This window comes from Typopeltis vanoorti, chromosome 25, assembly GCF_054136105.1.
Source record: "Typopeltis vanoorti isolate ZY-2024b chromosome 25, IOZ_Tvanoo_1.0, whole genome shotgun sequence".
Taxonomy (NCBI): Eukaryota; Metazoa; Arthropoda; class Arachnida; order Uropygi; family Thelyphonidae; genus Typopeltis; species Typopeltis vanoorti.
In genome coordinates, this window is record NC_143573.1 from 80,491,669 (window position 1) to 80,519,588 (window position 27,920).

The 27,920-nt window shown below is 36.0% G+C and overlaps 1 protein-coding gene across 8 annotated transcripts in view; it reads left to right on the forward strand.

Annotated features, from left to right (window-relative positions):
• The window catches only part of LOC150092876 (single-stranded DNA-binding protein 3-like), an 846,537-nt gene that overhangs the window by 155,131 nt on the left and 663,486 nt on the right, over positions 1-27,920 (forward strand). The window lies entirely within an intron of this gene.

Here is a 27,920-nt window from a genome sequence, read left to right on the forward strand (position 1 = left end):
TGTTGGTTGGGTTGTAGTTAACTAATTTGTATGTGTTATTGTCAGAGACCAGGAGATTCATTTTTTCTACATAAGTGGTACAGTTTAAAATGACAGTGGCATTTCCTTTATCGGCTCTGGTTATTAATATGTTCGAATTTGTTTTAAGTGATATTATCACCGTTAATTTGTGTTTAGTTATGTTGCTTGTTATTGTTTTGTTGTGGTTTAAAATGTTGGCAATTTCTGTACGTATTTTGTCTGCTATGTTATTAGGTATGAATCTTAGGCCTCTTTCCATATTGCAAATAACTTCAAGTTTGTTTATCGATTTCGGTGCTATAGCAAAATTTAAACCTTTGTTAAGTATAGAGATTTCGTCTTTGTTTAGAGCGTGGTTAGATAGGTTGACTATGTTATTGATACCTGTGGGTGATTGGTGGCTCCTGTTGTTTCTTGCTTCTGGTCGGTATTTCACTGTGGCAAGCTTTGAATATGGCGGCTGGTTTTGTCGTTCTTTTAATCTTTGGAATTCGGAAATTTGGTTTTCTTTCTTCGTTTGGAGGTTGTGGTTTGCTGTGTTGTCCATAATATTTTCTAGGATTATCCTGATATCTGCGTTTAAGTAGCTAGACAGTTCTGTTTTTTCTTTTAGTAGCAGGTTTTGTATAGCGGCTAGGTTCTTTCTGGTAGCTTGGATCTGCTTTCTGAGTAGTGCTTTCTCCATGCGGTATTATATTCGTTGTGCCTTTTGTTGAGTGAATTTTTTCTTTAGCCTGATGCAATTAGGAGTGATATTGCTATCACTACACCGTTTTAAAAAAGCCAGTCGATTGATTAAATTTGAAACTTGGGTCTTCAGCTTACCGTATTGATTACACTGCTTGTGGGTTGAATCTCCACGAATTATCGTAATCCTTTCTTTTAGGGTTACACGGTGATCAGCATTCATTTTAAAAATTTTATGGAATTTACAACCGTGTTAAAAAAAAACTTTTTTATTATCCCGACGTTTCGTTCTTCACATCAAGATCATCTGGAACATACATAAATATACAGGACAAGCTGAGTTACTTGCAACATACCATACAGGGTGTTCGGGATAAATTTGACATATTTATAATTAATTATATTTTTCCGTAAGTTACATGTATTAACACACACTTCTCTTCATTTAAAAGTTTGGATCCTTCTTCATTCACATACAAGATGTCAGAAAGGATGGATAGCTGGAACCCACCTGAATCATGGAAGAGAATAACTTGTATCATGATGATTCGTACCCGCCATCAAAATAAGGATATTACGACTGCTGCCCAATGCTCCCCGAATACAGTAAAAACAATCAGGCATGAACTAGAGACTTGCAATGGTGACTACGAGGATGTAGCAAGAAGAAAGATCCCTAGCAGACGATCTGATTGCGTTCGTACAGCAGAATTCCTCGCAAATCTGCAGGAACAGGTGTTGAAGAACCCTGGCATTGGAATTCGGGCTTTGTTCGTGGAGTTGCTAACTGTAGTCAAGCCCTGGATAACAAGGGTAGGCAATGGTAGGCCGTATGTATGGCAGCAGGATTCGGCCCCTTGCCACACCTCTGGGAAAAGTCAAAAATGGTTGTCTGAAAATTTCTACGACTTCACCAGTCCAAATGTTTGGCCTCCAAACTCCCCAGACCTTAACCCCATGGATTATTTTGTATGGGGCGCAGTTGAAAAAGACACCAATCGCACTTCCAGTAATACAAAAGCCCAGTTAATGGATAAAATTAAAACAGTTTTTGCGGCCCTTCCCAGGGAGACTGTAGCATCAGCTTGTTCGAGGTTCCGAAGCAGAATTGAAGCTGTGATCGATGCTAATGGTGGTTATTTTGAGTAAATCTTGTTGATAGTATTGTAATTAACTCTGCCTGTAATGTTTTTTTGTCAATTCATTAAATTTAATAGATACAAAGAAGATTATCTTTTTCCTTACGAAACTGTCAAATTTATCCCGAACACCCTGTATATAGGAGAAACAGGACGCACCATTCCTATTAGACAAAAAGACCATAACACATTAAATATAATAATTATGGTGAAGCTGGCCTTTCTGATTATGCCTTTGAATACCTTACACAGAATTGACTGGAAAACCACTAGCTTTCTACATCACACTAAAACATGGTATGAACGGAAATTAAGGAAGCCTGTGAGATTATTATCAACCACCCAATCTGAACAATAATGATCGTCTAAAAATCTGAAAGAATGTTTATTCCTGTCATCGTAAAATAGAATTTTTGCTTAATGTAATTTTTTTTTTTTTTCACCACAGGTCATGCAAGTAGAATAACGTGATCAAATCATTGTTTCTCTAGCTTACAGTTAATAATGTAACTCAGCTTGTCCTGTATATTTATGTATGCTCCAGATAATGATAAATCTTGATGTGAAGATTGAAATGTCGGGATAATAAAAAAAAGTTTTTTTGACACGGTTGTAAATTCTATAAAATTTTTAAAATGAATGCTGATCACCGTGTAACCATAAAAGAAAGGATTACAATAATTCATGGAGATTCGACCCACAAGCGATGTAATCAATATGGTAAACTAAAGATCCAATCTTCAAATTTGATCAATCGACTGGCTTTTTTAAAACGGTGTAGGGACAGCAATATCACGCCTAATTGCATTAGGCTAAAGAGAAAATTCACTCAACAAAGGCACAACAAATATAACATCGCATGGAGAAAGCACTACTAGAGAGCAGATCCAAGCTACCAGAAAGAACCTAGCCGCTGCACAAAACCAGCTACTAAAAGAAAAAACAGAACTGTCTAGCTACTTAAATGCAGATATCTGGATCATCCTAGAAAAGATTATGGGCAGCACAGCAAACCACATCCTCCAAACGAAGAAAGAAAACCTAATTTCCAAATTCCAAAGACTAAAAGAACGACAAAACCAGCCGCCATATTCAAAGCTTGCCACAGTGAACAACCGACCAAAAGCAAGAAACAACAGGAGCCACCAATCACCCACAGGTATCAATAACATAGTCAACCTATCTAACCACGCTCTAAACAAAGACGAAATCTCTATACTTAACAAAGGTTTAAATTTTCCTATAGCACCAAAATCAATAAGCAAACTTGAAGTTATTTGTAATATGGAAAGAGGCCTAAGATTTATACCTAATAACATAGCAGACAAAATACGTATAGAAATTGCCAACATTTTAAACCATAACAAAACAATAACAAGCAACATAACTAAACATGAATTAACAGCGATAAAATCACTTGAAACAAATCCGAACATAGTAATAACCCTAGCTGGTAAAGGAAATGCCACTGTCATTTTAAACCGTACCACTTATGTAGAAAAAATGAATCTCCTGGTCTCTGACAATAACACATACAAATTAGTCAACTACAACCCAACCAACAGAACGAAAAACAAAACAGAAACTTCTTAAGTCAATTACCACATGGCCAGAAGATGCGGTTAAAAAAACTATTTCCTCACTACACGTGCTCCCCAAGAATTTACGGGCTACCGAAAATTCACAAAGAAAACATCCCGCTAAGACCTATCATTGAAGGAATTGATAGCCTGACATGATACTTAGCCAAAAAATTAGCTGCAACACTCAAGGAGTTGGTAGGTCATTCCCCCTCCTATATCAAAAACACACAACACTTCCCAAACATTATCAAAGGCATTACATTAGAAAAAGATGATTTATTAGTCAGTTTTGATGTCTTTGCCCTCTTTACGAATGTCCCAATCAACGACACAATTCTTCTCTTACAGAACAAATTCCCTCCAGATATCACGGTGCTCTTTGTGCATGTATTACGGTCGGGATATTTTGTATGGCAAAATGCCTTCTACTTACAAAAAGAAGGCACAGCTATGGGCTCGCCATTATCCTCCCATTATCCTGGAACATTTTGAGCAACTTGCCCTAGATTCCTCCCCTCTAAAACCGAAAGTCTGGCTTAGATACGTTGAAGATGTTTTCGTGATCTGGTCCCATGGCCATCAGACAGACACATTCCTTAGCCATCTAAACAAACAACACAGACAGTTCACAATTGAATTGAAAAACACAACACACTTCCGTTTCTAGATACACTTGCCACTCGTATTCCCTCTGGCAATCTTTCCTTCACTGTTTACCGAAAATCGACACATACAGGACAATATATACACATTAACTTCTACTACCACCCAACACAAAAACTAGGTGTTATCAACACGCTAAAAAAACAGAGCGCATATGATCTGTTCCAGTGAACAGGCACTGAAAGACTAATTTAAAATTATCAGTAATAACTTACAAAAAAACGGATACAGCCAAAACACTATTAACAAAATTCTCTACAAAACCACGATAAAAAAACAAAGACAAACCAGACTACAGTAAAACTATAACCATTCCCTACATTAAAGGAATATCAGACAAAATAAACAGAGTACTTCAAATGTACAACCTCAAAGCCACCTTTAAACCTGCTGCAAAATTAAAAATCTTACTGAACTCTTCCAAAGATCCACTCCCTCCACCCTGGAGTATACCAGATTTATTGTACTTGCAACATACCATATATAGGAGAAACAGGACGCACAATTCCTATTAGACAAAAAGAACATAAACGACACATTAATATAATAATTATGGTGAAGCTGGGACTTTCTGATCATGCCCTGTGAATACCTTACACAGAATTGACTGGAAAACCACTAGTTTTCTACATCATACTAAAACATGGTATTTTTTTTTTTTTTTTTTTAAATAACGAAACCTGTGGTGCGTTCATAATTAGAAGAAACACACGTATAAACCACAGTGAAAATTATTTAATTGTAAATATTTCATCCTAAGTATCTTAGGACATCATCAGTACAGTATTTAAACAAAATTAGGAATAACATACAGTTAGGGTGCATGATTTCATGAGACTCTATTGTAATCATGCGCCCTAACTGTATGTTGTTCCTAATTTTGTTTAAATACTGTACTGATGATGTCCTAAGATACTTAGGATGAAATATTTACAATTAAATAATTTTCACTGTGGTTTATACGTGTTTCTTCTAATTAAAACATGGTATGAACAGAAATTCAAGGAATCCTGTGAGATTATTATTAACCACCCCAATCTAAACAATAATGGTGTAAAAATCCCAAACATATGGAAGGTATATATTCAACCCACAGAACCTTCCTCACTAAGAACAACTATAAACAGGACTGTAGAAAATCCAGTATTGTAAATCAAAAATAAGAATTGTAATACTAAAAATAGGACACCAATTGTTTCTGAAAGAAAACCATCTGAAAGAATGTTTATTCCTGTCATTGTAAAATTGTAACTCAGCTTGTCCTGTATATTTATGTATGCTCCAGATGATGATCTTGATGTGAAGATCGAAACATCGGGATAATAAAAAATTTTTTTTAACACGGTTGTAAATTCCGTAAAATTTTTTAAATAAATGCTGATCACCATGTAACCCTAAAAGAAAGGATGAATGTCATCATTGAGCTGAGCTGCAAAAAAAACAAACAAACCTGAATTGAATTCAAGGAAAAAGGTGACCATCAGGCATATGAGCAGTACAAAGCACAGGCTAGAAGGGTAACCATCGTCGTAAGAAAGGCAAAAGCAGAGTATGAAAGGAAATTATCAGTGCAGCCAAAGATAATCCCAAACAATTTTATTGATGCCAATTTTGCCAATGATGCAAAGTTGGATCGAGCAATTTGATATGTTGCAAGTGAAAGAAAGAATGTTTATGATAGAATGATTTTAATGAATTCCGATGGTAGAGAGGTAATGGAATCAGTTGAAATAGTAGAATTACTAAGTAAACTTTGCAAGAGTGTATCATTCAAGTTGAGATATTGCAGGAACGAGAGAATCAAAGGTTCTTTCTGGCAATTCGTATTGTCAAGTATGTAAGCTCTGTTTACTAAAACCTTGGTATTATCCAGGTCTACCTACTCGCTGATGAGATCTCAATAAAGGTCGAAACCGGTCTGGGTAGTGACCTTCCCTCATAATGTAAAACAGTAATGCACCTCCTAGGAGCTGCATTTTACATTGTGAGAAAATATTAAGGACAGTGATCTAAGCTTGCTCCATCTTTACTCCAAGTTTCCCTAGTGTTGTACCACCAGGCCTCGACTTATGCTTGGACTTGCCGAATGTTCTTCGGCGTGAAACCCTTAGATTTCGATCTTCGAGTTTCTTATTTGGCTTTGAAATAATGAGGGATTTATTATTCCCTTAATTAAAGAATCAAAGGTTTTATATGGGAACTGAGGTAAATGATGGAGGTGCATAGCATATTACAGAACCTTAATATGTGAATACATCTGTGGGATTAGATTGTATTCCAACTTGGTTTTTACGTGAAAGTGCTAGGAAATTGTCAGTGCCCTTGCCCACATTGTTTAATCTAAATCTCAGGATTGGGTTAGTCCCAAGGGGATGGAAACGGGAGAAAATAGTTGAATAAAGGAGTCACCAAGACTGATGTAGCAAATTACTTTTACCAACTCTTGACATATCAGGAGTTGTCAAGAGCAAAATACAGGAATGGATAGATGGAAATGGGGTACTGTATGGGGGAGGGGATACATGGTTTAGTGAAGGATAGCTCAAGCCTCGGATGCTCATGTTTTATAATACAGTGACAGCTGAGTTGGATAAAGGTAATGGGTTTATCGTGATACTGCTGGACTTTGCAAAAGCCTTTGACAGGATACCACATAGAATTCTAATGTAAACTGTAGCACATGGAGATGAATATAAAGTCAGTGAGGTGAGGGTGGTTGATGGAGAGATATCAGAGTGTAGTTTATTCAGGAATAGAGTCTATAAGAAGGCCTGTAACTAGTGGCATGCTGCAGGACTGCTACTGTTTAATTTGTACATTAATGATATAGGAAAGGCATTTCCTATATCATTGGTATAGGAAAGACATTTCCTATACCAACTTTGCATCATCGGCAGACTGTTAAGTTTGCCAATGATGCAAAGTTGGATAGAGCAATAGATGAACATATGATGTTAAAATTTTGCAGGATAATTTGGATAGACTGGCAGTCTGGGCAAACGAGAATAGATGTCATTTTAATGTGGCAAAGTGTAAAGTTATGCATTTTGGGTGAAAAAATTATTAGCCTTATACCGCATTTGTGTAACTGTACTCCAGGAAATTGACGAAACCAGAGATTTGGGAGGGTTAGTGGATAAGGGAGTTAAAGTTTAGAGGGCACTTATCAAACTGAGTGAGAGTGTAAATTAATGGGGATAAAAATCCCTTATTGTTTTTCAGCCAGTATGCGAAACTCTAAGATCGAAGACTCCGATCTAAGTGTTTCTTGCCGTTTTTCAGCATACTGGCTGAAAAATAATAAGGGATTTTTATCTTCATTAATTTATCAACTTCGCCGGAAAAAAAATAGCCGTTTGGCTTTTCATCTGAGTAAGAGTGTAGTTGGCAAGGGTGTTAGGTTTTTTTCTTGGAGAGTGGTGAATGAGTGGAATAGGTTGCCAAAGTGGCTAAAGCAGCTTATCAGATTACTTGCTTACTGAAAAATATTTTGATGAGCAGAGACAAGCAGGTGATTATTCCTCTTTATTGAGCCCCGATAAGACCCCACTTGACTATTACATTCAGATCTGGTTACCAGGGTTTCTTGGCAATGGCAAAAAGGCGGAGAAGATCCAGAAGCGAGTGACCAAGATGTTTGTGGAACACACCTTACGAGAACAGATCGAAGATTTGTGGGTTACAGAAACTGGTTGACAGGCAGAAAAGGGGTGATTTGATTGAGATATACAAATTACTGAAGAGTTTTACAAGATTAATTCAGAGGAAATTTTTCAGAACAGGTCTGGTGATGGGAGAACTAGAGGTAATCCTTGGAAATTGAGTAATCGTGTAGTTAGCAATCGTGTTAGAACTAGGTTTTTTAATTTGGAGAGTGGTGAATGAGCTGAATCGGTTGCCAAAGTCTGTTGTGGGTGCCATAACTGCGAATGAGTTCAAAGCAAAGTATGATAGATACTGTGCAAATGTTGGATAGTGCTTGACATGATGTTTAAGGGTCTCTCTCGAGAAGTCTGAGGACTCCATGAAGTAGCCCATAATAATAATATAACAATTAAACAGTAATGGACCCAGTACTGAATCCTGTGGACCTCCACTTGTAACCTTCCAACTCACTTATACTGTTCCTGCATATGTAACTTTCTGATATCTGAAAGCTAGTTACCAATCCAATCCACTGACCTGATATCAAAACCCATAAATTGTAACTTAAATAGTAATTTGTCATGTGGCATCCTATAAAAGAATTCCTTTTAAAAAAAAGTTGTGCCTTACTCTCATCTACTGCTCTGTTGAGACTCTATTTTAAAAAGCACATGGATTACTGAATAAAAGCACCCCTTCAAATCCATGCTGGCTTGAATAAATAACATTGCTCTTATCTGCCCAATTCTATACATGAATTTTTACCATTTCTGAAAAATTGTAAGAATGTGAACTAAATTATGCTAGGACAATCATGTCAATTAAATTCTTGACGAAGAAGAAATGCAAACTACTCTATAGTTCTACATGTTCATTCTACTACTACTCATGCTATGATACTATCTTCCTTTCCTTGCACATCTCAGAAATTTTCCCCTTGACAAGACTTTCATTGCATGGTTAATGGTGCAGTTCTTTAGCAGATTCACTTAAAATACATAGTGAAATCTCATCTGGTCTTATTGGCATCCAAGGTGCTCAGTATTTGAAATGCATCCTTTTTGTTCACTCCGTTATCCCCCCCCCCCCTTTATATATACATTCAGGAAGAAGCTTGTTTTATCAGGATGAAACACCCTAATAAAGTGATCATTAAATAGCTTCCCTGTTACCTGACTGCTGTCTTCATCCAGCAAGGCAGTACATCCACAATCATTTTGCCTTTTTCCTACTGATCACATAAAAAAAAACAAAATTCTCCTGGGATCCTGTAGTGCTAGTCTCTTTTCTTATTCTAATTTTTCTCTCCTTACTACATTAGTCACTTCCTCTCCTGTCAAATACAGGGTGTTCGGGATAAATTTGACATATTTATAATTAATTATATTTTTCCGTAAGTTACATGTATTAACACACACTTCTCTTCATTTAAAAGTTTGGACCCTTCTTCATTCACATACAAGATGTCAGAAAGGATGGATAGCTGGAACCCACCTGAATCATGGAAGAGAATAACTTGTATCATGATGATTCGTGCCCGCCATCAAAATAAGGATATTACGACTGCTGCCCAATGCTCCCTGAATACAGTAAAAACAATCAGGCATGAACTAGAGACTTGCAATGGTGACTACGAGGATGTAGCAAGAAGAAAGATCCCTAGCAGACGATCTGATTGTGTTCGTACAGCAGAATTCCTCGCAAATCTGCAGGAACAGGTGTTGAAGAACCCTGGCATTGGAATTCGGGCTTTGTTCGTGGAGTTGCTAACTGTAGTCAAGCCCTGGATAACAAGGGAAGGCAATGGTAGGCCGTATGTATGGCAGCAGGATTCGGCCCCTTGCCACACCTCTGGGAAAAGTCAAAAATGGTTGTCTGAAAATTTCTACGACTTCACCAGTCCAAATGTTTGGCCTCCAAACTCCCCAGACCTTAACCCCATGGATTATTTTGTATGGGGCGCAGTTGAAAAAGACACCAATCGCACTTCCAGTAATACAAAAGCCCAGTTAATGGATAAAATTAAAACAGTTTTTGCGGCCCTTCCCAGGGAGACTGTAGCATCAGCTTGTTCGAGGTTCCGAAACAGAATTGAAGCTGTGATCGATGCTAATGGTGGTTATTTTGAGTAAATCTTGTTGATAGTATTGTAATTAACTCTGCCTGTAATGTTTTTTTGTCAATTCATTAAATTTAATAGATACAAAGAAGATTTTCTTTTTCCTTACGAAACTGTCAAATTTATCCCGAACACCCTGTATTATCTCCATCCAGAAGGTTGACCATTATGGATCTTTACATAAAATTATCTATGATATGCAGTAGAAAGATAAGATGGTGAGGTTCTAATCTTTTTCCATTTCACAGTTAGTACTCCCATGTGTATAGATATGTATTCATGGAGTTGGTTTGCCTGTTTAGTTTCTGGGAGAAAGATCCTCCACCTCGCATACAAAAATATTTTGGGAAAATTTGGAGAAAAGAGCAAAGCTAATAATAATGGCAAATACCTGTTGTATTTCTGCTCAGGACATGGACTGGTTATTACTAACATCATGTTCCAACATAAAAATGTGCACAAATTCACATGGAGAGAAGAAGCAAGGAATAAGAAAAGTCTCATTGACTATGAGACTGGCTAACTCACCTTTAGCTGAAAAGCCCTGATGAAGGTTTTTTATATCATAAACTAGATTCGAATCCAGGTCTTTCCAACCAAAGGGCTCTGTCGAAACCATCTGAGCTATGGAGGCTCTAGTCTTCCTAGCCTTTCTCATACAGCTTTTCACCTTTCTTCTTATGGCTCACATAATCTATTTTCATCTATAATTCCTATTAGATTTCACTTGATTTATCTTCTCTACTGGAAGCATACTGTCAGTGATGCTTCCAGTGGGTGCCATGACTGTCACATCGGTGATGCCCTGTACATCTCTAGCATCACTTTAATTATGTTGCTTACCTAAAAGTTGCTCTCACCTGTTACTACTGTAATTGCCCCTGCTGCTGCTAAAGCTTGAGATGGTAATACTGAAGTCACCCAGTGCTTCCCACTCCTTACATTTAATACATGCAATTACATTCCTGTTCCTCACCTGTCACATTTTTAATCCGTGCAATGCATATTATGCCTTTTTGTGTATTACACAATGAAATCTTCTTCTGTGCATCTCTAGCATCACTTATGAATTTTACTCATTCCATTCAAGTGCTGTCTTCTATTTAGGAGGTTGACTGCCATGATGTGATTCATGGCTAGCTATGGACATAATGCCATTTGGTGAGGACCCTATCTCTTCCACATATTGTAAGTATTCATGGCTGTATATCTATGTGTGTTCACATGGCCATTTTGCCTGTTTTGAGCCTGATGAAAAACCTGACTAACTCACCTTTAGTCGAAAGAGACCAGATAAAGGTTTCTCACGTCGTAGATGGAATTGAACACAAGTCTTTTCGACCAAAGGGCTTCGTCTATACCAACTGAGCTATGGAGGCTTGTGATTTTTACTGAATGATTAAAAGAAAAAAAAAAGTTACAAAGTGAAAAAACCTAAATCCTTCCTTGTCCTCTGAAGAGGACAGACTTGATAACAGACTGAAAACTTGGAAAATTAGAATTTTGAAAAGAAAATTTTATGAATAATTGGAAGATATATTAATGAAAAATACATAACTCCATTTTAAGGTGGTGTTAAGAATCGTGTTTCTAAAGATGATTTGATACGATTTAAGCAAACTTGCTTATTGTTCAGAAATTGCCAAGTGTCTAGTTGGGTGGATGAGAGTATTCTGTGATATTTATTTATTGTACAGTATTATTAAACTAGCAAAAGTATTTGCGATAACTTGGATGGACTTGAGTTATTTATTTTCCTGTGCTCCAGTTAAAGTGATTGTTGCGAAAGGATTCCATTTTTGTTACTACATAATAATTGATGTAGGCAAAGAAAAGATGGATGGTATTGCTAATGGTGAAAAAACTTCTGTCCCTTATGATCTTCCTGAAAATTATGTAAACTCTTGCATTTTTCTGAAGTGATTGTGGTGTTGGATTAAACTTTCAAGAGTTTTGACTCTTGTTCAAATATTATGTTATGTGTTGGCTGAGTGGATAGCATTCTCCATCCAGTAGGGTGTAGGTTCAAATCACACTGTCGACATGAATGTTTGTAAAAGCCTGCTCAGGATGAATTTGTATAGCTCCTTGACTTTATTATTTTTTTTAAATAGTTGATTATGGAGTGATTTACACTTATTCCATTTCAGATGTTACACATTTCAAATGGTGAAATCATTGCCTAGTTACACTTTCTCTATACTGTAGGAAAAGTGTAACCTGTGTTCCTGTTGTTTTGCAGTAGTAAGGAGTAAAACCTTTTTTGAAAATGACATCGGCATGCCTCTTAGTATTGAGTTTGAGCTATACTGAAACAAAATTGGACTAGTAGAGAAAACTATTTTTCGAAAAAGATCTTTAACATCCCCTTGAATAGGGGATGTTAAAGATCTATCCTTTTTCACAGCTGAAATAAAAATAGGAACTTTGAAAGTTTTTGATACTCAAGAAAAGTTTTTGAAACTTTAAGCTTTTTTTTTTTTAGCTTTGAAATAAGATAACCCCATTTATTGAGTTGACCTTATATTCCAGATAGTGCTCATGATTTGAAAAAACAGCAGCATGATAATTTTTAAGTCTTTCTATGGCAGATAGTAATTCACTCAGATTTAAAGGCAAATAATAAAATGCATATCGATTCTTACTGATCATTGCAAGCATAGCAGTCCATTTAAGTAGTTGTGAAGTGGCTTGAACAGACCATATTTATGTATGAATATATATTTATTTATTTATTTTTGATATTATTAGCTAAAAAATAATTTAATACGATTAAATTTCACAAATGTTTTTCAGATTTTGTTAATTTTTTATTTATAATCAGTTTATAGAAAATTATTTGCTTGACCTCCATGGAGTCAAAAGACTCATTCTGGGAGGTCAATACAAAATCTGTCATACCACTATTTAGTCATCCACTGTTTGCACTCTCACCACTTTCTCAGACAATGCCTGCTATGCTCCTACCACTCTCCATCTCAAAAAAAAACTTGCTTCTTACCTTTACTCACTACTTTCTTTTGTCACTTATAGGGATGGCCCATTGTCCTTGTTCCTTCCCCTTGTCATGAAAAATATCAACGATAATACGATAATCACTCTTCGACAGATTTAATATTTACCGTATATTATTGCGTATAATGCGAACTAGAAATTTTGTTTGAAAACTAGCCCTAAAATGCCATGTCCACATATAATACGATCTGTTAATCTTGCTCCATAACATTATAAATAATACAGTACAAATTAACGAAAGAAATATTTATTTGAAAACAAAATGTCAAAATACAAGACGAATTAACGAAAGAAATATTTATTTTAAAACAAAATGTCAAAATCCTTTAAATTCTTCATCTTTTGAGTCATCAAACATTTCATTTATAAATTCATCTGTAGGGATTGCATCATCAGTGTAGCAGTTGTTGTCATCGTCTTCATGCTCTCCAATTTGTTGTGCATCATCCTCGCTTTCATATATGACGTGATCTTCGGATCCATCCATTGAATTACTTATTCCACATTTAAGAAATGAGCGTTGAATCATTTCAGATGGTATCGAATCCCATTCTTCTTTAACCCAGCTGGTGACTAGGGTGATCTCAGGCTTCTGAAAATTTCCACCCTTTGTCATCTTCACCAAACCAGATGACATGCATTCTCTCCATTTTTCACGTAAGGTGATCTTTAAATGGCTTATTCAAGCTGACATCATGCGGCTGCAAAATGGAAGTTAGACTACCCGGTATGACTGCTAGGTCTGTACGTACCTCACGTGCTTTCTCTTTGCTTGCCTCTGTTAAATGCGCCTGGAACATATCCCAGACTAGCATGCTTTGTTGATGTAACAAGCTACCTGGACGTATGTTCCATACTTGATCCAGCCACAATTGTACACCTTCTTCATCCATCCAACCTTTCTGATTGGCACGAACAGTTCCACCTGGTGGAAATTTCATATGCTTCAGAATTTTCTTCCTTTTAAATATCACTGTTGGCTTTAATTTGGTTCCGTCTGCCATGCATGCTAGAACAACGTAAAACGCGTTTTTTCATGTCCCATTGTTTTTATGAAAACACCCTTTTCACCAACTGAGTTTACTTTGATTCTCAGACATATCAAAGTACATGGGCATCTCATCCATATTGCCAATATGGGAAAGTTCATATCCGTGACACTTCCGTAACTTTATGATAAAAATATGGAAGGACTGCACTTTTTCTTCAAACTGCTTTGGTAACTTCTGTGCAATTTTTGTTTGGTGTCATAATGTTAATGCTTTGTGTTCCATAAATCTGTTGCACCACCCAGGCGAAGCAAGAAAAGATGAAATACCCGGTGTGTCCTTGAATTTACCATTCTTGAGTTGTAGAGCTCGAAAACGAATTGCATTTCTTGTTACTATAATGCCATCTTGTCGTTGCGTCAAAATCCATTCATTTAGTTCTTCTAGTTCTGGAAAGGATGCTACATCTCCACGACTGGCACGTTTCATTTTGGGGATTTTTTCAAGACTGTCTTTTTGCTTACGCCAAAGTCTAATATTACTCTCTGCTACACCAAATTCTCTTATAGCAACACTGTTATTATATTCTTCTGCAAACTGCACGACACGCAATTTAAATCCTGTTTTAAAAGATACGTTTCTGTTGGCTCATTTTCAGGCTAGGTTTGTTTAATGAATAATATTTAAAATGAACTGTGGTTAAACCGATATACCTAACTGTGCTCTATCTATCATTTGGCGACGGAGAGCGCATGCGCAGATACGATTCGCGTTCGGTCGCCAAACGTGAGTGGGTGAAGTAGATTTGGTTGCATAGGCATTAGGTAGTATATATTGTGTGTGCAAATCTAATAAGATGTTATATTTTTTAGGATCCGCATATAATGCGAACCCCTAACTTTAAGTAGTATTTTTTACCATAAATTTTTCGCATTATACGCGATAATATACGGTAATCATATTCCCCCTTTGTGTTCTATCCACCAAACTGCAGTTTGCATGCTCTCAATCTATTCTCATGATCAGCATTCTACAGGCTTCATATAATTTTTGTTATGTCTCTGCACCCACTCCAGGGTTACTTCATTCCCTTCAAGTTCAGTTACCAGATCGGACTACAGAAATCCAGTTGTGATCTGATCAAAACTTTATACAATTGGGCCATAACCCTTTTATCTCTCACAGTCAGTGCCCTCTTCAACATTGCAACAATTCTCTGAGATGTCTTCACAATCTTTGCAATATAGTAAACTCTGAACTTTAAATTTCTATCTACAATCATCCCAAGATTCCCTTCTTCCTCCACTTCTTCCCACTTATAACTCCAGAAAGTGAATATGAAGTATCCCATCAGTGGACCCCAAATTTCAGAACCATACATTTTGTTGCATTAAACTGACATCCCCATTGCCCACCTCTCCATCTTTTTAAAATCCTCTTGAAGAGCCAAAACATCAGTACAACTAATAACCTTCACATAATTCGCGAAACTCAAGCTTCACATAATCCGAAAACAACTAAATTTTTGCTTGTGGTGGTCCTGTGACAATATCATTGACATACAGTTGAACAATAATGTTCCAGTATGATCCGACCACATAAGTGAGAGCTGCTGTTGTCTGACTGCCAAGAAGAGTCAATTTATGTTGAAGGGGAGAAAGAAATAAGGCGATGTATGAATTGATCACCAACACACGAAATCACGTGCTTTATGCATAAAATTTTCCAACTGTTATACAAGCAAAATAGTTACCACTTTAAAAACTACAATGATCATAAAAGAAAAGTTAATTTTCCAATGTGTAATAATAAACAATCAGCCCACAATACTATTGATTACCCTATTATTGGATTGGATTCTCCATCTTTTGACATGTGCAGAAGTGTTGGAGGGTCTTGTATCTGTGGGCGTACTATACTGAACCCTGTGGAACTCCACTTGTAATCTTCGTATTCCATGTTACTCCATACACAACTCTCTGATGACTATCAGAGAGCCAGTTACTAATCTAAATCACTATCTTGATAGCCAAACCCATACATTGCAACTTAAAAACCAACTTGTCACCCTGTCAAATTCCTTTTGCACAAAAAAAAAAAAGAAAAAAGACAGTGTATGCCTTACCCCTCATCTGCTGCTCTTGTTACTCTGTTGCAAAAGATAAACAGATTACTAAAACAAGAGTGCCCTTTAATCAATCTGTGCTGGCTTGCATGAATAATATTGTCCTTATCTGCCCAATTTTATATATGAGATCTTAACAATTACAGAACTACTACAAATTTGATACATCCATCCATTCTATCACCACCCTTATACAGTCGCACTATCTTACTCTCCTTGCAATCTCAAGAACCTGTCCTATTGCATGACTTTCATTAAACATCCAAGTTAATGGCACAGTTATTTCCACAGTACATCCTCTTTAAACACGTGGTGAAATTCCATCCAATTCCCTGCTTTATTGACATGTAGCATACATGTCAATAAAGCAGGGAATTGGATGGAATTTCGGAATACAGCTGTTCATTCACTTCTAACACTTCACCACTCATTATCCTTCTAGGAATAAAGCCTGCTGTACTAGGATGGAACACACTAATAAAGTGATCATTAAATAGCTCAACTGTGTCATCTGCATTGGTCATCCAAGTCTCATCTCCATCATCAAGGTAATCCCATCCATAATCATTTTTCCTCGTACTCGCCAAATAGTGAAAAAAATACTCCATGGGATTCTCGTCAGGTTGCAGTGCTAGTCCCTCTTATTCTGATTTTTCTCTCCTTGCATTACTACTCACTTTCTAACCTGAGCATGATATTCCTCATGTAACCGTTCTCTGCCTGTCTTTATATATCTTCCATAATCTGCAATTCCAGTTTAATTTCTCTAGTCATCCATTTGACTCCTTATTGGTGTCAAATCTTCACTCGAGGTATGCAATCTGCCCAGTCAGAACTATACATCACTCAACTGGATTCAAGAGTATCTGTCATAATCATATCCTCTGATGATATGATCAAATCCAAAACTCTTGATCCTGGTGTTCCATTATTTGTCAATAATGAATGATTGAAAGTTTATTCTTGTAATATTGATCAGTTTGCAGAACAGTGAGCCTAGCTCTGCAGAGGTTCACTGTTCCATATTTTGTTTTCAGTGAGGGATTTTTTTTTTTTTGTACCAAACTTTAATCAGGAACCTGCAAACCAAATTTGCTTTGTAAATGGCAAAAATGAAATAAAAATATTTAAAACAAAACAAAAAAAAATTGTTTTCTTTTTGTTAATATTGGCAAAGTCCTATATCTGGATTCTGATGTCCATTAATTTTACCAGTTCTTTGAACATCCTCTCAATAGAATTGCAAAGGAGGAGGGGGGGGGGGTTGTGGCATGTAAATCACTGTGTATATTATCAACAAGTAGGATGGTTAAATTCTTTTCTTGCAATAGGAAATGACTACATAAATTGCAGAATTAATACATGTAACAATGTTGTAAATTTACTTGAATGAACAAATTTGACATAATGAATTGTAACCAACTTTCTTTAGCTGTTAAACCTTAATTTCTGTTATTTGAAACGTATTGATTGCATTTTTTGACCAACAGTGCCTGTTTTGAATTTTTTTGCTTCCATGGATGATGAATTGTACCACTGCATTTGATCGTTATTTATGTACAAAATCCATGTTTCTTCACAATATGAGAAAAGGTTCTCCCTTCATTTTCATAATGCTCCAAATATTTTTGGGCTGATCCCACTTGTGGCTGTTCCTGAGCATTGGTTAGCATTTTTAGGACTCATCTTGCACACAATTTCTTATACCCAGCTTTTCTGTCACAATTTCTTGAATAACTGAGTGTGAACTTCCTGGAATTGAAAAGAAAACTCCCTAATTGTGAAATGATGATTGTCAAAAATTTTCATGTTCATCCTTTGCACCGAATCATCTGTCGCACACTTTAGCCGGCCACTGCGTCTTCGTTGTGAACGTTGTTGCACCCTTCTTTAAACAAATAACACCATTGCCTAACCTTGCTGTCACTCATTATGTTAAACCTGTAAACCTTATATAGTAGTTGGTGAATTTCTGCAACACTGTTGTTTTAAGTCAAAACTGTAACACACCACGAACCTCATAACTGGTCAGATGTTTTTTTTTTTATCACAGCACTCTCTCATAAAGTATTCGTAGAAGACAACAAATGATAATGCAATGAAAGTAAAATGGTCAACAGCTAGCTAGTGATTCATTCTATGCTACCACATATATGCAACCCCTCTCCCATATCTTATGTAGTGCTAAATTATTATGAATGGACCTAACTTTCTGGACAAGCCTCGTAACAGCTAATTTTTTGAGAATAGAATTCTGTTATTACCTTGACAGTTCCCTGAGAGCACATTTTTTCTTTGAAGAAATAAAGTCGGAAGGGTACTTCACACACAGACAGATTTGCATGCAGGCACTGCACTAACATAATGAAGATAAAGCATGTCAACTGAGAGTATCCTATGGTCGCTGTCCAAAGCATGGTCAGCAAGTCCCAAGTGGCTGTAGTGATGGAAACCGATAAAGTTCTTATGTTCAGCAATTCTCATGTTGGCTGTCCTGACTGTTTAGTCATAGTAGGATAGTTTAAAAGTTTAAACTCTGAGCCATATAGAAGACCCACTGTTTGGCTGTACCATGTTGATGACGTGTTCTCGATTTGGCCACATGGCCTGGATGCTCAACATCCCAGGATCCAGTTTGATTTAGAAAACAAATTAATAACAGTTTTCCCTTCCCTAGACCCTTTAATTATATGCCAGCCTGATTAATTCCTGATATTTTCTGTTTACAAAAAAACCCACCCCCACACACCAGTAAATATTCGCAAACTGTCACCCCCCCTCCTAACATTATGGGATTATTAAAACTTTATATAAGAGGGCTAAAATAATTAGTTCAGATCACTGTGCCCTCTCCATGGAACTTGACTGCATTCATCAAATCTTAGATTTTTGATGATGATTTCCTCCATATTTTTCCACCTTTCTCTGTCTCTGGCCCATGAGCTCCAGTCATTTCCTCCTAATTTATTTTCCAGTCTTCTTGTGATGCTCCAAGTTTCTGCTCTGGATATCATAGCTGGTATGGTGCATTGTTCATATTCTTTTCTTTTTAAGCAGCTAGGTATGTTTTCTTTAAAAATTTTATTGTATTTTCCAAATTGTCTCCATTCTTGGTTTATTCTTTGCTTTATTTCATGTTCCCAGTTTTTATCAATGTTAATTATTTGATATAGATATTTGAATTTAGTTACATTTTCTATTTCTCTATCACTTATTTCTGTCTTTTGGTTGCTGCTTGTGCATTTGTTGTACATTATTTTAGTTTTATCGATATTTGTGTTGATTCCAGACTTGTTGCTTTCTGTACTTAATTCTTTAATAATTTATTTTTAGCTCTTCAGGTGTTTTAGAAAATAGTACATGTCATCTGCAAATCTTAAATTGCTTAGATATTGACCATTTATTCCAGCTTTTTTTTTTTCTTTCCCAATTTTGATTTTTAAATATGTCTTATAGGCAAGCATTGCATGTTAACAATGTTATTAGTTACATACAACCATACATACAACATATTAGTTGTATGTATGGCTTTATATACTTTGGTTATTTAGTGCCTCTCTTATTGCTGTTTTTTCTATTGTGTCATATGCTTTTTCATAATCGATAAATGCTATATAAAGTGATGTATTAATTTTTTTTTTTTTTATCTCTAGTATCTGGTTAATAGTTTGGAGGTGTCATTAGTTGAATATCTACTTCTGAATCCTGCTTGGTCTTTTGTTTGTGAGAACTCTAGTTTGTGTTTCATCCTGGCCAGTATTTTGGTCAATTTATATTTATGTGAAAGCAGGCTGATTGGTCTGTAGTTTTTTAGATCTGTGTGATCTCTTTTTTTTTTTTTTTTTGTATATTAAGAATGTTTGTGCTTTGTTCCAGTCATCTGGGATTTTAGATTTTATCAAGTATTTATTAAAAAGCATTTAAACATTTTTTTAGTAATTCTCTTCCTCCATGTCTTATATCTGTGGTAATTTTATCTGGACCTTGGTTTTTATTATTTGGCATTTCTTTCAAGGATTTTCCTATTTCTTCAATCAGTATTGATGGTACTTCCATGTTGTTATGGATTTCAATGTCCTGATTAGGCTGTTTAGAGCTATATAAATTACTGTAGAATTCTTAGATTCTTTCTATTATTTTTTGTCTTTCCTGGATAAATTTACCATTCTTGTCTTTAATGTTTATTATTTGTGAGAATTCTTTTATTTATTTATCAACTCTTTTTTTCCTTGTTGAGAACTGAAGAAATAAGCTTGCTATCTTTTTTCTCTAAATCTTCTTACCTAAATAATTTTTAATACAATTATTTACAACTACCAAGTAACACTAACTGTGCTTTTCCTTCATGTAATATTCTTAATAGTTTTGATGCTTTTATTTTTTTTTCCAATAGTTTGTGTTATATTCTCTCTTAATGGGTTTGGTTTAGTTTTGCCTTTTCTATTTGATTTGCATTTTGCTTCAAGTTTCTTCTTTTTTTGAAGAAACTTGAAGCAAACTTTTGCTTCTGTAATATCTTGGTTTAGAGTATTTAAATAGTTTTCTTCTTTTGCTTCCAATATCCTTTTTATTTATTTTCGTTTGATATATTTTTCTATTCTTTTTAAGCATATTATTTGTTATGGAGTGATCTGTTTTTCTTTCGTATAAGTTTCCTTCTTTCTAGAAGGAAACTTAAACTTCCTCTTAGCATTCTATGGGTGTTTCCTGTGTTGAATTTATTTAAGACACCTACATTTTTGATTATATTCATTCTGTTGGTTACGATGTAATTCATTTCATTTTTTGCTATATCATTTGGTCCTATCCATGTCCTCTTTGCTGATGTCTTTTTTTAAAGGTGTTGGCTTTTAGCTGATTTTTGGTTGCAAATTCGATTAATCTCTCTCCACTTTCATTCTTGTCTCCTAGTCTAAATGTTCCTGTCAGAAGTTCTTGTGCATTTAATTTTATTCTTGTTTTTGAGTTTGTCACCTATGATTAAGGTATAATGAGTTTTTTTCTTTTGTTCATAAGGTCTTCCAGGTTTTCTATAAAATTCTTCTATTTCATTATCTTCATGGGTTGTTGTTGGTGCATATATTTGAATGATTTTAATTCTATATCCCGAGTTTATTTTCATAATCAGTTGGGCCATTCTATCTGATATTCTTTCTATACTTATTGTCTGTTGTATTCTTTGTTATTGAATTAGAAAGCTAACTCTGTTTCTATTGTTTTCTGTGTTTCTGCAGGTGTAGAGCATGTGCCCATTGTTTATGTGCATGGTTCCCCCTTACTTCACTGATTCCAATGTTGTCCCATTTAATTTCCTTTATTTCTTCCTTCTCTCCAAGGTTTGCTTCTTCATCTCATCTTCTTCATATCTCATTTTTGGAAGTGTTTTTGGAGACTATAGCCAATTTTTCACTTGTGTCCCTCTGCCTAAACCACAAGCCTTGTTAGTCTGGGTGATGTCTGAGCTCGCATTGGTCTATTTTTTAGTGTGCGTGCGCACACGCTCATTATGGAGGGGTTTCTTTTTTAGCCTTGAAACACTATGCTAGACGGGTTGGTGTTTCATTTTGGTATCCTCTAATACGAGATTCTAATGCCATTTATAACTGCTCGTCTAGTGTGCAGATTCTGTCTTTGGCTGTAAGCTTTGTGCAGCTTACTCTTGCCTTGTCACAGAATTGTCATTGGGTTTTGTGGTATTTTGTAGAGTTAGTAGTGCCACCCACTAACTCACCACTCCTACTAATACTGCCAAAGCTATCACTATTCCATATATCCAATGCACATCTGAAAAACTAACAAAATTCCTAAAATATCCTTTTATGGATTAACTGGCAGGACAGCTAACATCAAAATTGCTGAACATAAGGACTATATCTGCTTTCACCACTCAAGACTATTGACCATGCATTTGGACACCTACCATAATATATATTGGAAGAAGGCTACTTTATTCCATTGCAGCAAATATAAATATGAATGACTTTTCCTTAGATCTGCTTTTGCCTCAAGAAACTACTCTAACCTCAACAAATTTGGGAAGCTCTCATCCTCCGTACTTCAGCCCAACAAACAAGAATTCCCAGTACAGCACCACATGATTCAGCCTCATTATTTAGCATAGTACCTGTGCACATATCTTATTATATTTTGTTCCCTGATGATGGCAATTTGACTTTACCATGGAATTAAATTTATTAAATATAATTAATTTAAATATAATATAATTAAATTTATTTTAGTTAATATATTAGTCTATATTGTAATTTTCTTTTAAAAAATACAATTACGGATAGCCAATGTAATAAGCATTACCACCCACTAAGGACCATTTAATTGAGAAGACAAAAAGATGTGCAATCATTAAATGCTCAGTATCGAGAGTTAAATCATTCTTATATTATACATCGTACCTGAAGTCTTAAAATGTAAGGATAAGAGTGTGTATATGTTGCATTTATTTGCTTATTTATTTGCCTGTGGAGTACTCATTGTGTGACTTTCCACAGTAAAACAGTTTGCTTTCTCAGATAATGAGACATGGTTATGGATCTTGCTTTTATTTTTCAATCCCACCATATAATAGGTGGGATTGAAAATTATTTTTCAATCCCACCTATGCATAATGGCAGAATAGGTGGGTAAGGGTTAGAGAATCCTGCTCTAAAGAGATGAACATAAATCTTTGTCAAATACTGCAGGCCTTCAAAAAGAAAAATGGATGTCTCGCACTACACAGTGAATTATCTCTCATCTGCAGAAATAGCCATCTCTGCCATAGCATGATTTGAAATTGAGGCCTCTTGGTTGTACATTGTAACACAATGTAGTGATTTTATTGACTTCCATGAAGTCATAAGACTTATCTTAGGAAGTCAACACAGTCTATCATAGCACTCTTTACTCATCCACTGTTGGCAATGTCTTCACCTTCTTGGGCAGTGCCTTCTATGTTCCTGCCACACTACATGCAAAAAAATTTACTTCCTACCATTTGACTTCCTTTTGCAACATCCAGGAATGGCTCACTTATCCTCCTTCTTTTTCCCTTTTCTACCATTTGAAAAATGTCTCAATGATATCACCTCTTTGTCTTCTGTACACCAAACTCTGCAGTCTATCCTCATAACCAAAATTACACAATCGTGATATTTTCTTTCTGCCTCTGTATACTCTCCAAAGGTTATTTCATCCCTTTAGATCCTGGTGAGCAGATCTGCATATAGAAATCCAGTGTGGTCTGATCAGAGCTTTATACAATTGGACCATACTTTTTATCTTTTGCAGTACGTCCTCTGAACTTCATGTACAATCACCCCAGCATCCCTTGCTTCCCACGCTTCTTCCAGTATAACTCCAGGAAGTGAGCGTGAAGCAACTTTCTTATCTGTATTTAATGTTGGAAAATGGTCGAATTCGATCATTTCATTATTTGTCAATACTGGATGATTGAAAGTTTGTTCTAACATTCATCAATTTGCAGAACATTGAATCTGGCCCTTCAGAAACTCAGTGTTTTTCTTGTGTGTGTGAGTAGTTTCAGTGAGAGACTTTTTTTTTTTTTTTCCCCCAAACATTTTAATCAGGAACCTGCAAACAAACTTTCCTTTGTAAATGGCAAAATGAAAATATTAAAATTAAAAAAAAAAGAAAAAAAAAAGAGGTGGCTTGATCATTGCTCATTATTGGAAAAGTTGAGCAATGAATCTGAGTTCTGATTTCCATTAATTTTACCAATTCTTTGAACATCCTCCCCCATAGAATTGGAAGGAGGTTTGGTGTCATGTAAATCACTGTGTATGTTATCAATAAGTAGGGTAGTTGAAATTATTTTATTTCAATAGGAAATGACTATATAAATTGAAGAATTAATACATATGACCATGTTGTAAATTTACTTTAATGAACAAATTTGTCTTTGCAAATTTTGAGCAACTTTCTGTAGTTGTTAAATCTCATTATGATTATTTTCTGTTATTTGAAAATTGTTGATTGCATGAAGTCATTAATCTTGTAGCAAACTTGTCATTACTATAATAACAAGGACATGGATATAAAGGAAGTCTTTGTTTCGAAACCATGCTCGGCTTAAAATTCTCTAAATTAACTATATTTGTTTTTTCCCCTTAGGGAATACCTGACTAAGGCACTGCTCCTTTTCATTTGCAATTTTAAATGTTACTATTATTACCTTTTAGTTGTGTTCTCTGTTATATGCAAATGTAATTTGTGCTTTGAAGATGCCAGTTTGAAATCCACAAATATCAGTAAATTTTCTCCTAGTTTATCGTTAGTATTATGAAGCAATTTTTATGAAAATTTGCAGTGCTTAAATGGTTCATGATCTATAGAATTCCATAACTGGTGTCTTAAGTACTGATCTCAGCATTCTGAAGTAGGGATGAGGATAACATGGGCTTAATACCAAGAAAGTTTCTCTTTCTTCATTAGGATTAGGCTTTATTGTATATAAGGCTTAATCCAAATGCTACATAAGACCACTCATTCTTAGAATACTGTTGCACATTTGAAACATTCTATCCAAATGGGTCAATTTGTGTAACAGATGATGTTATCTCTTTCTCACACAGACCTAGTTCATTCACTTTTTTATTGGTGCTCTATTTCAGTATTGTTTTTTGCTTCCTAGTATTTTCATGCACATTGCTCTGAACTGGCCACTGACATTCCATCATTTTTCTTTAAATATAAAATCATGGATATCTCCTGGTAAACACCAGTACATAGTTCAGCTTCAGACTTAATGAACCAACTTCTCATCCTCCATTTGTTTTTAACACCCTTTTATACCATTTTTCCAAAGAACTGTGATAATGTGAATAAATAAGTTTAAAGTTTCCTGATGACTGACATATTGCTTTCCATATATGCTGTTATGGGTCTTGTGTGTAGGTTGGTACATTTACTTTCCAGGTTGGTGAACCAGGTTTTATCTTTTGTTCTCTGTTTCTGCTTTTGAAATGATTGTCTTCCTCCAGAGTGTATTAGGGCTTGTAGTAGTTCAAAGTAAATCTTACCTTTTCCTTACTTGTTGGCCTAGTAACTTGTCATAGCAAGTATTGCTTAATAGGTTACCTAATTTAATGTTAGGGTGTTTTTTCTACATGGTTGGTGATTTATCTTTCTTGCAGGAGGAAAAATTATCTCTCTGATACCTCAAACTAGCAAACTCACTTTAATGGTTCTTTACATCCTAGATTGGATTTTAAAAGACATTGTGACCTTCTGAGCTATAGAAGCTTTAAAATATGAGTAAGAGACATTGTTCTCTGCGAATTGTCCCGAGAGGAGCTTGAAAAGACCCTGGAAGAATGGAGAAAAGTATTGGAGGAGAGAGACATGAGAATTAACCGGGTGAAGGCCAAATATATATCAATGGTGAGTGACGAGGATATGGTCATATGACTCCAGGGTGAAAGGTTAATTTCAGGGAAGAGTGGAGAGTGGCAAATGCATTATTTGAGAGGATGATAAGGATGAAGTAGTTTGAGGAGTAGTATGATTGCTTTTTGTTTAAAATAAACTTTCTATTGATAAGTCTCACCATTCCATGGAAGTTCTGTGGTGTTGATAATTACATATTTTTTCTTCTGTTTCTAATTGAACAAAGAAAAATCCAGTTCTTTATTTTTTTTCCCTTCTCTTACACATTCGGAGTACTATTGTTATGTGTTCAGGGGCTTGACATATATGCTTGCATCTGTGAGTAGATTTTTTCCAGCTATCAAGTAGCTGCAGACTTGGCTAAATAGAAAATTTTCTTTATTTAAAAAAAAAAATCTTATTTTTTCGCTATGCCTTTATCCCATGTTAAACAGGGTCGGCGTTCCTATCTTTAATCTTCTTCCTCCAGGTTCTCCGGTTCAGGGCATCTTCCCGACTCCATCCTTTCTCCCTAAGATCCTCTGTCATTATCCCTCCACCTGAGCTTGTGCCTACCTCTTTTCCTCCCTCCTTCTGCCTCCATGCACTCCACTCGTTTACCAACATACTCCTCAATCCTCCTCTCTACATGACTGAACCACCTCAGCCTGTTCCTTGTACCTTCGTACCGATCAGTCCCACCTTGACTGTCTCTCTGATGTAGTCATTCCTTATCCTGTCCTTTGTCACACCACTCATCCATCTCAACATCCACATCTCTGCCACCTCCATCTTCCTCTCCTGTGCCTTTTGTTATAGGCCACGTCTCTGTGCCATGAAGCATCGCCGGCCTCACCACCATCTTGTACAGCTTTCCTTTCATCTTACAACTCGCTCTCTTGTCGCACAGGACCCCCACTCATCTTCCTCCAGTTCATCCAGCTGGATGTTATTTGTCTGTATTTCTTCATCCAGGTCTCCATTCCTCTCGACAACCGACCCAAGGTACTTGAATTTCTTCCCTGAAATTAGCCTTTTACCCTGGAGTCGTATGACCATATCCTCATCACTCCCCGTTGATATATATTTTGTCTTCACCCGGTTGATTCTCATGCCTCTCTCCTCCAATACCTTTCTCCACTCTTCCAGGGTCTTTTCAAGCTCCTCTCGGGACGATTCGCAGAGAACAATGTCGTCGGCAAACATCATGCTCCATGGTGCCTTGACGTCATCCACTAGTACATCCATGACCAGGTCAAAGAGGTAGGGGCTCAGAACTGATCCCTGGTGGAGCCCGACGACAATGGGGAACCCCTCCATCCTGCCGACACTAGACCTGACCTGAGTTTTTGCTCCCTCATACATCTCCTTCACCAACCTCATGTACTTCTCCGACACCCTGTTCTTCCTCATATACCTCCTGCCTGGCCAATCTGTCGTACACCTTTTCCAGGTCTGAAAAAAAAAAAAATAAGCTTTCTGAACAAAACAATCTTCTTAATGTTAATCACAAATAGAAGAATACACATGATTATAAGAGCTACAACCATGATATAGCACCACTATCTTTGTGAAATCCTTATTGACTTATCGAGACATCTCATTTTTCTTTTTACTCTTTTACTTTGTGGTGTCGAGGGTTTATTAATCATCACACTTCAACCGTTCACAGGATAAGGTGGTCAGCCCTACACACCAATGCATCCTATGTCCTATAGTGTTGAGTTCTCAAGGCTGGTTTTCTGCTTTGCAGGATGAAAAACTCCAGGATAAACTGGGGAAAAAACCCTGCCCCAAACCAACTAACTTGGCAATGGCTGAGGAAGATCCTTCACCTCCTCACGTCACCGAGAGAATCGAACCTAGGACACTCCTTTCCCACGCATATGGTTGCAAAGTGCACAGCCACTAGGCCATCCGCACGGACTTAATTGAGACATATAATTTAAAAAAATGATGGGAACAGGGATGTTGGGCGAGTACATTTTTTTTTTTTTTTGATTCAAGTATGATTTTGCATAATTTGTTGAGCCCTGCATGATTTGGAAGGAATTGCTTACATCTATTTTAAGTTGTGTCAGATATTCAACATTCGCTTTCAATCTAGAACTGTATTGGAAGTGCATGTTGGAATCAAACTAAAAGAAAAACAAGTTTGTAGTCTACAGTGATCACAGAAAAGTGCAGATGCAGCTATTCATTTATGGAAATTTTTTTTTTTAAGTAATGCTATTTGGAAGCTGTTAGATTTAAACTTTGATCATTTGATTGTTTTTAATTTGTTTAAATATGTGAATAGCCTGAAAAACAAATTTTCCTTTATTTCTATTGTATAAGACTTGTTTTTGGTACTCTACTGAAGTTTCTCTGAAGTTCACTGGAGTACATAAAAAAAAAAAAAAAAAAAAAAATGTTCAGTAATGTTTTTGGCCATATTAAAAAAAACAACTTAATACTAATTACAGTGAAAGTGTTTTCATTTTTTCAACTAAGTAATGATCACCCATTTAATATTCACTTTCATATTTTAATGATAGTATCAGCAGCAGTATT